This window comes from Miscanthus floridulus, chromosome 7 (assembly GCF_019320115.1).
Source record: "Miscanthus floridulus cultivar M001 chromosome 7, ASM1932011v1, whole genome shotgun sequence".
In the NCBI taxonomy this organism is placed as follows: Eukaryota; Viridiplantae; Streptophyta; class Magnoliopsida; order Poales; family Poaceae; genus Miscanthus; species Miscanthus floridulus.
Genome location: NC_089586.1, coordinates 44,813,406 through 44,825,775, shown reverse-complemented (window position 1 = coordinate 44,825,775; position 12,370 = coordinate 44,813,406). Strand labels below are relative to the sequence as shown.

The following is a 12,370-nucleotide window of genomic DNA, read 5'->3' as shown; positions in this document are numbered from 1 at the left end:
GCTCAAAACGTTCGTCTCGCAATTTCCCACCAAACTGCACTTTCGTTTTTATTTGGCAATTAGTGTTCAATTATAGACTAATTAGGCTCAAAACGTTCGTCTCGCAATTTCCCACCAAACTGTGCAATAATTTTTTTTTCGTTTACATTTAATGCTCTATGCACGAGCCGCAAACATTTAATATGATAGGTACTATAACACTTTTTGAAAATTTAGGATGGAAGGGCTTACCAAGAAAATAAAGTCCGGTCTGAAAAAAAAAACTGAAAAAAATAGATTGCAGGAGAAACGAACAGTGCCTAAAAGTAGCTACCGGGCGCATCATCTCCAATCCACTGCTGATTAATAGTGCCCTCCCGTTTTCTACACTCAGATCACTGCTCATCCACAGTCTTCCTCGCCTGACCGTCCGATCAGCCGTCCAGCCGCGTGATGCCTGCCACCATCGAGCGCGCGCCCCAATGGCCCTATCCACGCGTCCGCATCGCCCACCAAAAAAAAATACCGTCCCCAACGAAAGAAAAGAAACCTGCCTCGAGCCTCCGCCGCCGGAACGCCGCCCCGCCTGCGCCCTCCGCTTGCCGACCGGCGCGGCCAGGCCTCGCAGGGCGCCGCTGCGCCCTGCCTCGGTTCTGCCGCCGGGCCGCTCCCTTCATTCCTCTTTGTTCTGCCATGACTGCGGTCTCCGCCTCCCTTCTTCGTTGCAGCGAGCAAGGTCGCCTCTCCTTCTCCTTCTCCCGCTCCCCTTCCCTCAACTCCTCTCCTTACTGCGGGGATCTGCCCTCCTCTCTCCTCTTCCTTGCAGCGAGCAAGGTCACCTTGACGGCTGCGTGCGTGCCCAGGTGGGGAAAAAACTACTCCTCTTTTGATTGTTTGCGCAGGTCTGTATGCCTATCGCCTTCAACGTTGTCTCACGCTGCGCCCCCCAAAAATCCAGGTATTCTTGGTGGACAACAGCCAATCTTGGCCTAGACGTGTTTCAGTGTTCTCCGATCCCACTAGCTTAGTTGCGCAAATTTTACTTCCCAAGTTATTCTAAACTAAATCCTGACCTACACTGCTAACGTAGGTTGTGCCATGGCGCATAAGAACTAAATAAATATCATATGCCTTCTCTGTCTCATGCGCAATGTAGTCATATTTGTTATGGAATCGTCCTATTTCCACCCTGGTTATTTCAGATAGTTTTTCCTAAACGTAAAATTACTTTAGTTTCGTATACTTCCTCTATGTCTTGGACTGCCTTCTTGAGTCCTGCTCATTAGTCCTAATTCGGTGTCAACATGTTTGTCAGTGCTTTGTGTTTCTAAGTATTAGCAACCGCTAAACTCATTTATCTACTGCTTGCGGTTGATTCACATTCTTACTGTTCTGCCTCAGCTCTGGACCATTGCATTGGGGCCTTATAATGCAGCTCCGGACACATACGGTGTCTCCACTCTGAAATTATCATGGGATATTACAGCAAAGGTTTGTTCCTTCTCGCTTCTCAGGGTTGGTGTTGTACTTTTGAATTTGACCATCTTATTTTTTAGTGACCAAAATGACTGTGATTTATCAATGAATTGCTTTGCTACAGAATGTTTCTGTCAAATTGGAAAATGACGAGACATTAGAGCCACAGACTAATTTGTTAGGGTTATAAAAACAATCTGCATTTCAGTTACCATGTGATTTTCCCATTAGCATACATGATGACTCGAGCGCTAATTTGTTTCTAACATGTCAAAACATAAATATTACCTACTTTCCTGGATGAATGTACTGATGCAATTTTCAAATGCTCAATCTGAACATAAAATTCTCCATATGAACATGGCAAAAATATATTTCCTTTCCACCACTGAATTTTGGTCCATCTCTGCATCTTTGAATGCTGACGATTTGGAATAATGAAGACTAGTACATCATGCGCGCCATCGCGCGCGCCGCGTAATTAAACGGGAAATCAAATAAGAGCGCAGAGATCCAAATTGTACTTATATTACATACATGGATGTCATGAAGCCGGCAATGTTTCGAGTTGGAAGGTTAGGGTAGTGTTACTGATATATTACAACAGTTGACGCCATGGGTTCAGTCATAGGTTATAGCCTGTCATAGTTGGTGGTAGAGTACAGTTAGTAGCAAGTAGTATTCCTATTTTCATAACATTGGATAGTGGGATCCTGGACTATAAAAGAACGCTGAAGACGGTCCCAAAAGCGCACAGTTTGCGTGGTGGCATAGTAATTTAGGCAGGCAAGTTTTGAACCGGTGTTCTAAATACCAATGTACATTGTGTTGAAGATGAGCTTGGGTGTACGCGTTGTGACAGCCATTGACAAGGCGATGCATCAAGAGGTTTTACAATCTGTACAAAACATTAGATAGTTTGAGATGATAATAGCAGTGTTGAAGAAGGCGGCTCTAAAATACCATGCCAGTATGTACCTAAAAGCCTGTATCACTTTTTCTGATTGCCTGACGATGATCTGCGTCCACCAGACTTGGCCTGCGGTTTAGTGTCCTGAGCTCTTGGGCTGGAAGTAGTTGATACTTATCATTGCTGAGAAGTTGCACAGAAGGATTATATGGTCATGTTCTAATTTATCATTCTAAACAGTTTGGCAAAAATCTGGAATCTTGGATTTATAGTTTGTGTTTAATACCTTTTTGTTCGGCTGTCTATGTGGTCCTCCGGATGCTGTTCGTGTGTACTTTCATCATGTCCGGTGATCTGGACGTCTATGTTGAGTTCCTGAGAGGAAAAGTATGTGATCGACAGAGGTAGTTGAGTATAGTTAACAGGAAGTCTGTAGTCATATTTGGTATGTGTGGGAATGCATCAGGTCGTGCGGTGTACAGTGTACGTGGTAAAAAGATATGATTTGTGGATACAAACAGGATAAACCTCCTCATGAGTAGATTGTTTCTCAAATAGTTTCCTCTTTGCAGGTTTGTTTTCAACATGGGTCGACGATTTTGGCAGGCTGGAAAACATAGCATCAGAATTTGCAAATTGGCAAGTAATGTTTGAATAATTAATCAGTGGTAAGTGTGAGTTGTAGTACTTTAAATACAGCAGGCATGTATAATATTCAAAAGCAATACTGCATAACAGAGCAATATAGAACAACGTGGCAGTGATATAAGATTATCCGAAGCTATACTAATTGTGGTGATGAAATAAACAGAATTACAGAATACTACTACTTTCATGTGAGCAGAAGAAAATGGCGGTTGTATGTACAAGGATCTAAATTTATCAACGTGCATCGACCAGCAGTAAGGGAAAACTGTAGTAATTTTTTTTGTGACTTACTGAATGTAATAGGAGTTTAATATAGACTGGTGAAAGCGCGCGCCGGCAAATCATCTGATTAAGGCGCAGGCAAAAAATATGTTTAATCTTTGGATGGAAACAATATTAGGAGTTTAATATAGACTGGTGAAAGGGCTCGCACCATCGCGCTCACGTGCAGTTACAAATGTAGAGACTGAATTGGTTTGAGATATATCACGAAGTACTTATGGATATTCATAATCTGAGTGAATGGAAAAAATGACGATATATATAGGAACCTAAGCCATTGGTTTGAGATATACCATGAAGTACTTATGGATATTCATAATCTGAGTGAATGGAAAAAATGATGATACATATAGGGAGCTAAGCCTTTCTTTCGCCTAAGTTTGGACTGCAGATAACGAAGTACAGAGTGAAACTTGGAAGGAAGCCGAGACTGGTCATATTGTAAGGTTGTAGGAAGCACAACAAAAGTAAACTAAATGCAAGTACCTATGGTCAGATGAGTCCGTTTTTGGCAGAGTTCGCATCTGTGTTTTTTTATTTCTTGGACAGCTGGAAAAGATGAGATGGACAATTAGAAGTGCTGCATAGCTTAAATCATAACTGTGATGCCAAATAATCACAAAAAAATTTAGCACTCTCGTTTTGTTCATGACTGCGGACTCTGCATAAGAATCGCCAAGGCAACAGTAGCCAGTAGACATTGATCAGGATGTACCTTCTGAATCATGTATTGTAGCAATGCAATATGAATCATAGTCCTTAACCAATCAGAATAGATTAAGTACATAGCAAACCAGAAAAAAAACACTTTAGGTTAGAAGCAGATGCACATCTCCTATGCAGGTGTATAACTATTTATTTTAAGAAATCAGGAAAGAATATCCTATGCAGGTATACATATCCTATGCAAGGGCAGTAACAAAAAGTAGAACGAACTATATGCACCAGCATATATATATATATGATTGAAAGCCCCACAAATATGCCAGTTCGAACACAAGAGCATTAGCTATAGAGCAGCCACAGTTTTAATTAACTTGTCATACGAAGATAGATGTGTGTATTTAACTTTTCGTCAACAATTAGGAGGCCTGTATCTTTTTGGGAACCCTCACAGCAGCAGCTAATACATGGCTATTATGACACAACAACCAATATGTGGCTTTTTTTTGGAGCAGTTGGAAAAGATATATTTGAAATAGAAATTCTATGTAGCATATAATAATATTACGTCATCGTCATTTAAAGGCATAGATAGAAACAATGTACAGAAAATAATTTGAAGGCTATTCTTTTTTCTTGCTGCTACAGTGAAGAAAGAAGCGTTGGGTATGTTGACTGTATTCCTGATCTTAAGACCTAGGAAGGCAAACCTGAAAAGTTGACACCAAATTCATATGCTGAATGTTAGATTTGCTGACATAGCACGGTATGGAACATATGGCCAACAAATATCAGAACAAGAGAGTGGAGCGCTTTTTTTTTGTTTGGCTGAGATGGTGGTTCAGCTGCGATTCCATGTGGGCTATGTTTCAATAAAATGTAGTGAAACAAAGCATAAGTGGAGACTAAATTAGTGATTTGAGAGGAAGTACCTAAGTTTGAAAAAATGCAGGTGGACAACACTTATTATGTTTTACAGTCTACAAAGATGTGTAGCACTGAATCCATAACGCGGTTCATACATGCCTGAAGTTAAAAGAGGCAGCAAGATTTGGACATGCGGTGACCGGTTAACTGGAACAATGTAGAGGCACTGTTGTGTGTAGCAGAAATCATTGCCATTTCCAGGATAATAACAGGTAAGAAAGGCAGAGGAAGAGGATAACTCACCAAAACGATGAACTGAGCTTAGAAGCTGTTCTCTACGGATTGAGAAAGTGTTGCCCCTACATAAGCAAGGGAGCCCAACCTAGAAAATACGGACATATATATCATAATTGGATCGGAAAATATCATGGAGCAATAAATCTCTTCTGATTTCACTATGTTTTTTTAGGACACACGATAGATGAAAGAACTAACTACTCGTAAATCTGTTCACAATCTTCTTTTCGGACAGCAAATGCACATTATCTAATATGTGAAATACGTTGCATCATTTTAGACAGGAAACACCTCCACAAAACCTTAAATTTACAAATGTCTTGAAAAATAGGGAGGACTGAGAAAGAAGGATGTGGACATATCAATGACCAAGGAACATGATCAGTGTTGTTTGTAGCAGAAATCATTGTCATTCCCAGGATAACAGGTAAGAAAGGCAGAGAAAGATGATAACTGAGTCAAACAATGAATTGAACTTGGAAGGTGTTCTCTACAGGACTGAGAAAATACTACCCCTAGATCAGTAAGAGAGGCCAACCTAGAAAATATAGACATATCATAATTGGATCAGAAAATATCATGGAGATTTAAACAGTTAAAAAAATAACAGGACAAGGCAATCTACTAAGGATAATACCTCTGAATCTATAATAAATAGACAGCCTTCGGCAGCATGCTTAAATGCTGAAGGTGGGTGCAAGAATTTGACTGACTCAAACTCCTAATCCTCAAAGTTCACGGAAGATCCAATCTGCAAAGTGGAGGAAAATGGCAATTCATAACTCTGCATGGATGTAAACCTTGTGGTCATATAAATAAAATCATAACTCAAGGTAACAGGAAGCTATGGTTGCATAATCTAGAATTATCCCATGGCTGTTGCTAAGGATGATCTTATGCTGGTTACTGTCAGAGATTAAAATGCGATCCCTACCTTCATCAACTGATAGGCATGGTTCAGCACATTGAAATATAGAATATCACTTTTCCAGTACATATAAGTTTACTTTCACAAGGAACAGAGTATGGAATCGCAGATCTAAACATGTCTACATATTTTTTCAAGACCAGAGCATGGAATCGCAGCTGTAAACATAGATCTCTGAGTTTAGACATTTAGAAAACCTAACCATAAGGAGATAGTTCTCCTTGCCTTTGTTAAGAGAGGTAAAGACTATGCCCTTTAGGGAGTTACTAACTGTACTGTGAGCAGCTGGGAGTGTAGAAAAAAAAAATAGATTGCAGCAGGCACGGACGAACTCAATTACTACATTCAGGATATGGAAAAGGGAAAAAAGGGCAGAAGATAAGGTCAACAAACCAGGTACACAGCACTAACAAAATCATTTCTGGACACTGCATTGAACTCTAATGTGAATATATCCAACAGATGAATCATCATTTTCTCTTTTCTACAAACCACAGAAAGCTGTAGTTGTAACAACCAGTCGTGTCTGCATCTTCATTGTCTTAACAGGAGCGCAGTCACCATGTTTAACCTACAGATAACATAAGGAAGATCACAATACTCAGATAGTTAAGAAAGATCCTGAATCCTGAGATAATCCAGAAGACAGAATTTATTTAGATTGTCCATTACCTTCATCGTGACCAACTTCTCGTTTGGACCTTGCAGCATGGATGAGGCGTGAAATGCAGATTGACCTCTTACATCAACGCCGCTGACTGATAAAAGTCGATCACCCTGATGCTTGATCAAATAACTTGAACGTTGATCTAAACTGTGCATCCTATCCAAATATAAGAAGTGTATCATTAGTTGACCTATACATGTATATAGAATCAAAGATTATAAAATAGACACGTTCAAAGATCTATACGTATTATATTATTGGGTAGTCCAAGCAACCAGACTCAAATATACCAAACAAGAGTTCATTGTGATACTAATATCATCGATAACAAAGTACAAAACAACTATACGCAGAACTGACAGCTGAGAGCAGTAGAAACTAAATTGGGCCAAAGCTTAGAAGCTAAACTGCATGCAAAACCAACAGTCGAGAGCAGTAGAAAGTAAATCGGGCCAAAGCTTCTAAGTTGCGAGACCTGTAGGGTTTAGCAGCGAGGCAAAACATCGTGAGCTGAAATAAGGCAGGATTCGCTGTAGCTCATTGAACTTCTTGGAACTTACTTTGATATAGACAAGGGCTGTCCTTTGTAGCTTAGTTACTAACGTTTCTTTAATGTCATTTAGAGGCAGACATGCGAGTAGTTTCTTTAATCAGTTGGACATCTTAAATGGGAGTGCAGTGGAAAGCTGCTCATATCCAACTATATTAATTTTAATTGGAAGCCGTGGGTTTGCCCTAACTATTTTGTAGGGGCATCACTGTTGCAACTAGACCTTTTTTTATCAGCAGATGGCAAAGCACAGAGCAATTTAAATGTAGGTCTAGTCCTAAAATTACAAATTATTTTAGAAAATACCAAGAACCAAACATAGAAATAGTAAGTAAAATCTAGCTGCAATAATATTTGGATTTGGGGCTGGGATTGGAGACCTGAGGATGCAGCGACCGTGAATTATGTCAACATTGTTGTCCTATACTTTGCCTGCATGGAAGAGATTTGGGAAGCATAAATTAGTGGCACAGAGGATCCTTTTATGACAACTGCAACAAAACCCATGCACACGTAGAGCCAAAATCAAGCTATGCAATACAAAGGCGAAATTGGACAAGATACATAAAAGGTATTCATGCATGGAATCATAAATCCAAACCTAAGGGTTCTGTCAAGCCAACAGAACTCATCAAACTGTAATGCTATCTAAAAAAACTCGCTCTCAAACACTAACATCCTATTTTTTAGGTTACATACATAATCAGGTACATACGCCAAGCCAGTTATAGGATGAAAATATTTGTGTCCATCTTTCCAGAATTCCCAATGGGATTGGATCCGTACATAGTTTTCATCAGGGTGAGTAGCCATCTCTCCCAAGCACATGACTGAGAAGTTAAAATATCATGTAATGTTTCATGTTGTTACGTCCGCTGACAATTTGATTTAGTATAGCACTACAAAAGATAATCTAAGACTGTAACGGTGAAGTACACAAACTAGCTAATCTGATGAAAGAGACTGCCTAACAAATTTTCATTCATTGAGCAATCGCATACTGCATATGACTACTATTAATAGGTTTAAAATGACTCATGGCTTGTCAGCGAATTGCACCTGATGCAAGCTGTCGAAGAGTTAAAGGGGTGGTGGGTATTACTCTAATAATTCGCCGTCCGACCGAAATGGAGTTTACTGGCCACATGTTCCTCCTGCCTATTCGTAATGAGCAAACCCACATAACAAGACTTGGAAAAAGTTCGCACATAGAATGGAAGTAGAGGCAATAGGAAGACACATAGGAGCGATACCTAAGGAAAGTACCTTTTTATAATCTCCAACTGATCCTGAAGAAGCCTCGGACGTTCACTGTTTTTTTAAGCATTAGCGTCGTACGGTATGCCCTGGAAAATAGAGGATTAATTTGCTGAAGCTGGAGCCAAATTGAAAAGAACAGCGAAGAAAACACCAGTTGGATCCAGTGGAGACGGGGACGCCTCGCGCCGGATCCGCCTGCTCGGCGCAGATCGACCGCCTCCGTTGCCGGCGCGAGGTCCAGGCCGTGTTCCAGCTTCAGATCCTCCGCCGGGAGGGGCCCCTCGAGCGGCCGCCTCAGATCCACCGCCGAGTCTGCTGACGTGACCTCCCCGTGTCCATCCACGGCTACCACGGAGGCCCCTCCACCGCCAGAGCCGTCCGCCGCGTCAGGGCCTCAGGTGCATGGCCGCGCGGCCGTGGGGACGATCAACGACGAGGGGCCAAACCCTAGGCCGCGCGACCCGCTGGCTTGCTTCGCGAGTAGGAAGTGGCGTGGCGGTGGTGTTGGTGGAGGAGGAGGAGGAGCAGGACGAGGAGGAGGAGTGTGGCCGCCGCCGCGCGGAGGGCTGTCTACCGCCGAGTTCGGCCGGCGCCGTCGCCTCAGTCGCGTGGCGACTCGCAAAGCGAGGAAAGGAGCGTAGAGGCGAGAGGATGAGGACAGGCACAGCACCGAGACGGAGAATAACTGAAGGACCGAAGGCTCCAGAAGCCGCGGACACGAACAGTGGAAGAAACGATCTCTGGACGTCGAATCGAAGATCGAAGGGCTGTAAACTTTTGTGGCGACGTGGCCAGCCTGAGCGACGGCCAAACCTCCCTGCTTTGATAGTAAGAAATGCTGATCCACAATGAAGTTGATTGAAAATTTGAACTGCTGGCGTCTTACAATCAGTTTTCTCTTGTTGATTAAATCTGTGTTTCGTCCATGAAAGAGCCACGCTACATATGCCCTAATGCGTAATTTGGATTGGTATAAAAATTTTCTATTGCTACATTAATTATATTAATCTGTAACGACAAACATATTTCCCCTGCATAGTTGTTTACTCATATTTTTCCACATATATCAGACCTCTGTTTGCTGTTCGTCTAACTTTCTATTATGAGACCTATGTTTCCCTCCTGTTTTTAGACATGCAAAGACCTTTCCTGCTGACATGTTCCTTTTAAGTTATCATCTCAGGACTACAATGTACTTAATGCAATCCATACTATTTTCTATACCTATAGTTTTCATATTGAACATCATTAGATGTACCTTAATTGTAGGCTTTGTAAATGTTATGACTGATCGAATGGCATAAAAAATCCATGTAATTGTGTTGGTCAGTGGGTTTTATCCTGAACCTGGCTTCCTCATTTTTCTCAACAGGCAGGGGTGATGGTTCTCAATGCCTTACCATCCGGTACACCTACTGCCCCATCAATGACAATGATTATTTATGACCTTTCGATTTATTCAGATTTTTTTACATGGCCCTGCCCAAGGTATGCACAATTGTTAGCCAAGCCCTATATTTCCCTCGATGTTTCTACACATGAAAAGACATCACGTGCCAATATGTTCCTTTAAGTTACTATTTTAGGGTTATGATGTGCTGAATATGCAAACCATAAATCCTGCTTGACTCAACGATGTTTGTATCCATCTCTTATCACTTCGTGGAAGACCAGGTTTCCTGCTGCATGTCAACACGCTGAGTCCATTACGCTGCTAAATCCATTGCTATATATTGCCGTACAGCTTTCCGTACCTAACCATGGTAGTATACGACTATACGCCTTTAGAGTATTGTCCACAATGAATAAGATCATTGAGCAAATCGGTTCTTCATAACCATATAGCCAGTTGCCTAAAATTGGCTATCTGCTCTTAATAATTAATTTATTTATTTGTTTGCTACATGCATTGTAGGCACTGTTCCACAAATGAGGACATACGCAACCAATGTACTCAGATTGGCCAGATCTTCTCACTACCCTCAATTTTCGTTACCATTAGTCGCCCCTAATTTGTTATACTCTAATTCAGGTCTTACCGTGTCAGGTTCAGTCCAGTGTCTGCTGTCCCCATGTAACAATTCAGGTCTTTGGCCCATGGCGAAATGAGTCTCCAGATCCAACTGAACCATCCCCGTACTATGGTAACATTATCCTATGAAGGGCTCAAATAACATCCTATCTGTAACTAATTTTACTAATCTTTTTGTTCCATGTATAATCATATGATGTACTATAATTCTGGCTTGCTTACCTGCTAGTGAATTTATGAAACTGAGTTCGTGACTTCGTGTACCAGCCTGAAGAAGCCCACAAGACACATTTCAGTCACACACCCACGCGATACGTTCACTGCCTACCACCGGCTCGTACCCAACACCGGCCCACTACCCTTTCGGCCCAATCGAACATGGGTCCATCCTCCTATTCTTTTCCTTGCTTCCCTGAACATGCATTTGTTCCCTATGAGAAATGAACCTGTCCAGCTGCATTGGACGCGTGTGCAAGAAAGATGAATGATTCCAATTTTTTTGCACCCACCACAGCCATATGTGACTAGCACGTAACCCCGCGCGCGGGCAAACATGCCGTGCCCAACAGACTTAGTTTTGTGCCATGTATAAACAGATTAAAATAACGGCATATTTTATATAGGGACAATAGGACTATGAAAGTAAGAAGTTTTGGTGCTTCGATGGCAGTCGATGGTGGGGAGATGCTGATCTTGCATATGTGCCGAACAAAAGCACACAAACCTACTCCTTCCACTTGAAGCAACTGAAACCTGTGTGCAGATGGAAAAGGAGGCTTAAGACTTGGTAGTAAAAGTAACAGAGATTAACAAACACAACATTGTACCGAGAAAAGTTTTTTTTTTTTGGTTGGGTGGGTAGGGGGCATATTACCTGATGACAAAGTGGTGCAATACTACAGATTATGGAGCAAACAGGAACATGATTATATAAATAGGGCAGGAAACCTAAACCTGTGTAACCCTTACTATGAGGAAGGCATCTACTACAAATTAGACGTCACCAAAGTTTCATTAAGCCGGCCTGTTCGCTGGTTGGTTTCTGGGCTGATAAGCCCGACTGGTGCTGGTTTGTTGCGAGAGAAAAACACGGTTGGCTGACTGATAAGCCCTGGCTGAAACCAACAAGCGAACAGGCTGAGCAACAATAATGTTATTAGCACTATGAAGGACAAATGACAATGGCAAGAACACCAACAGTACATATGTATTTACCAAAAGGTTTAGGAACTGGGTCTGTGTCCTTGAAAAGTTAAAAGGAACCAACAGAGTCTTGTATTGTTAGATGGTGTGGACGATACTATGAAGCAATCATGGATGGAAAAACTATTACCTGCTACGGAAGGAGTCGCAATGCAGGCGTGGACTATGCAGCAGGAGTGATCTGAAAAGAGCGTATAGTCTATGCAATCCTTAGGTGAAACCTGAAATAGCAAGAGTTGTACAGGGAACAACTAACTGTAGCAATTTTGACCATATGTTTTTTTCAGCAAAAGATTTTTAGATACATCAAGTTTTCACATATATAATTCTTTATTGAACATACTTCATTAGTGTTATATACATTGGAGTATCTAAGAATTTTTTATAAGAAAAAATAGATGGTCAATAAAAAATTGCTGACAAGTAAATACAAACGGAGGCAAGTATATATGTAGAGCTCGGTTTCACGAGTGCGAAAACGGCGTGAACCTTCAATTCAATGATTTCTTCCAATTTCCCGTGCTCCAGCTGACTAGAGGGCTATTCTTTAAACGTTAACTAGAAACATTTTCTTTAATATACCAAGAGAAAACATCCCAAAGAATTGA

At 41.4% G+C, this 12,370-nt stretch overlaps 1 long non-coding RNA gene across 3 annotated transcripts; it reads left to right on the top strand.

Annotated features, from left to right (window-relative positions):
- Positions 1-472: 472 nt before the first annotated feature.
- LOC136463138 (uncharacterized) lies at positions 473-10,863 on the top strand. 3 transcript variants are annotated; one of them, XR_010760920.1, is made up of 5 exons: positions 473-715; positions 806-937; positions 1,381-1,470; positions 2,938-3,033; positions 3,177-3,514. It is a non-coding gene; the product is annotated as an uncharacterized lncRNA (long non-coding RNA). The 3 variants fall into 3 exon arrangements; XR_010760921.1 differs by lacking the exons at positions 2,938-3,033; positions 3,177-3,514 and adding an exon at positions 9,900-10,863 and having other exon boundaries at positions 474-715; XR_010760919.1 differs by lacking the exon at positions 3,177-3,514 and having other exon boundaries at positions 475-715; positions 2,938-3,168.
- Positions 10,864-12,370: the final 1,507 nt, after the last annotated feature.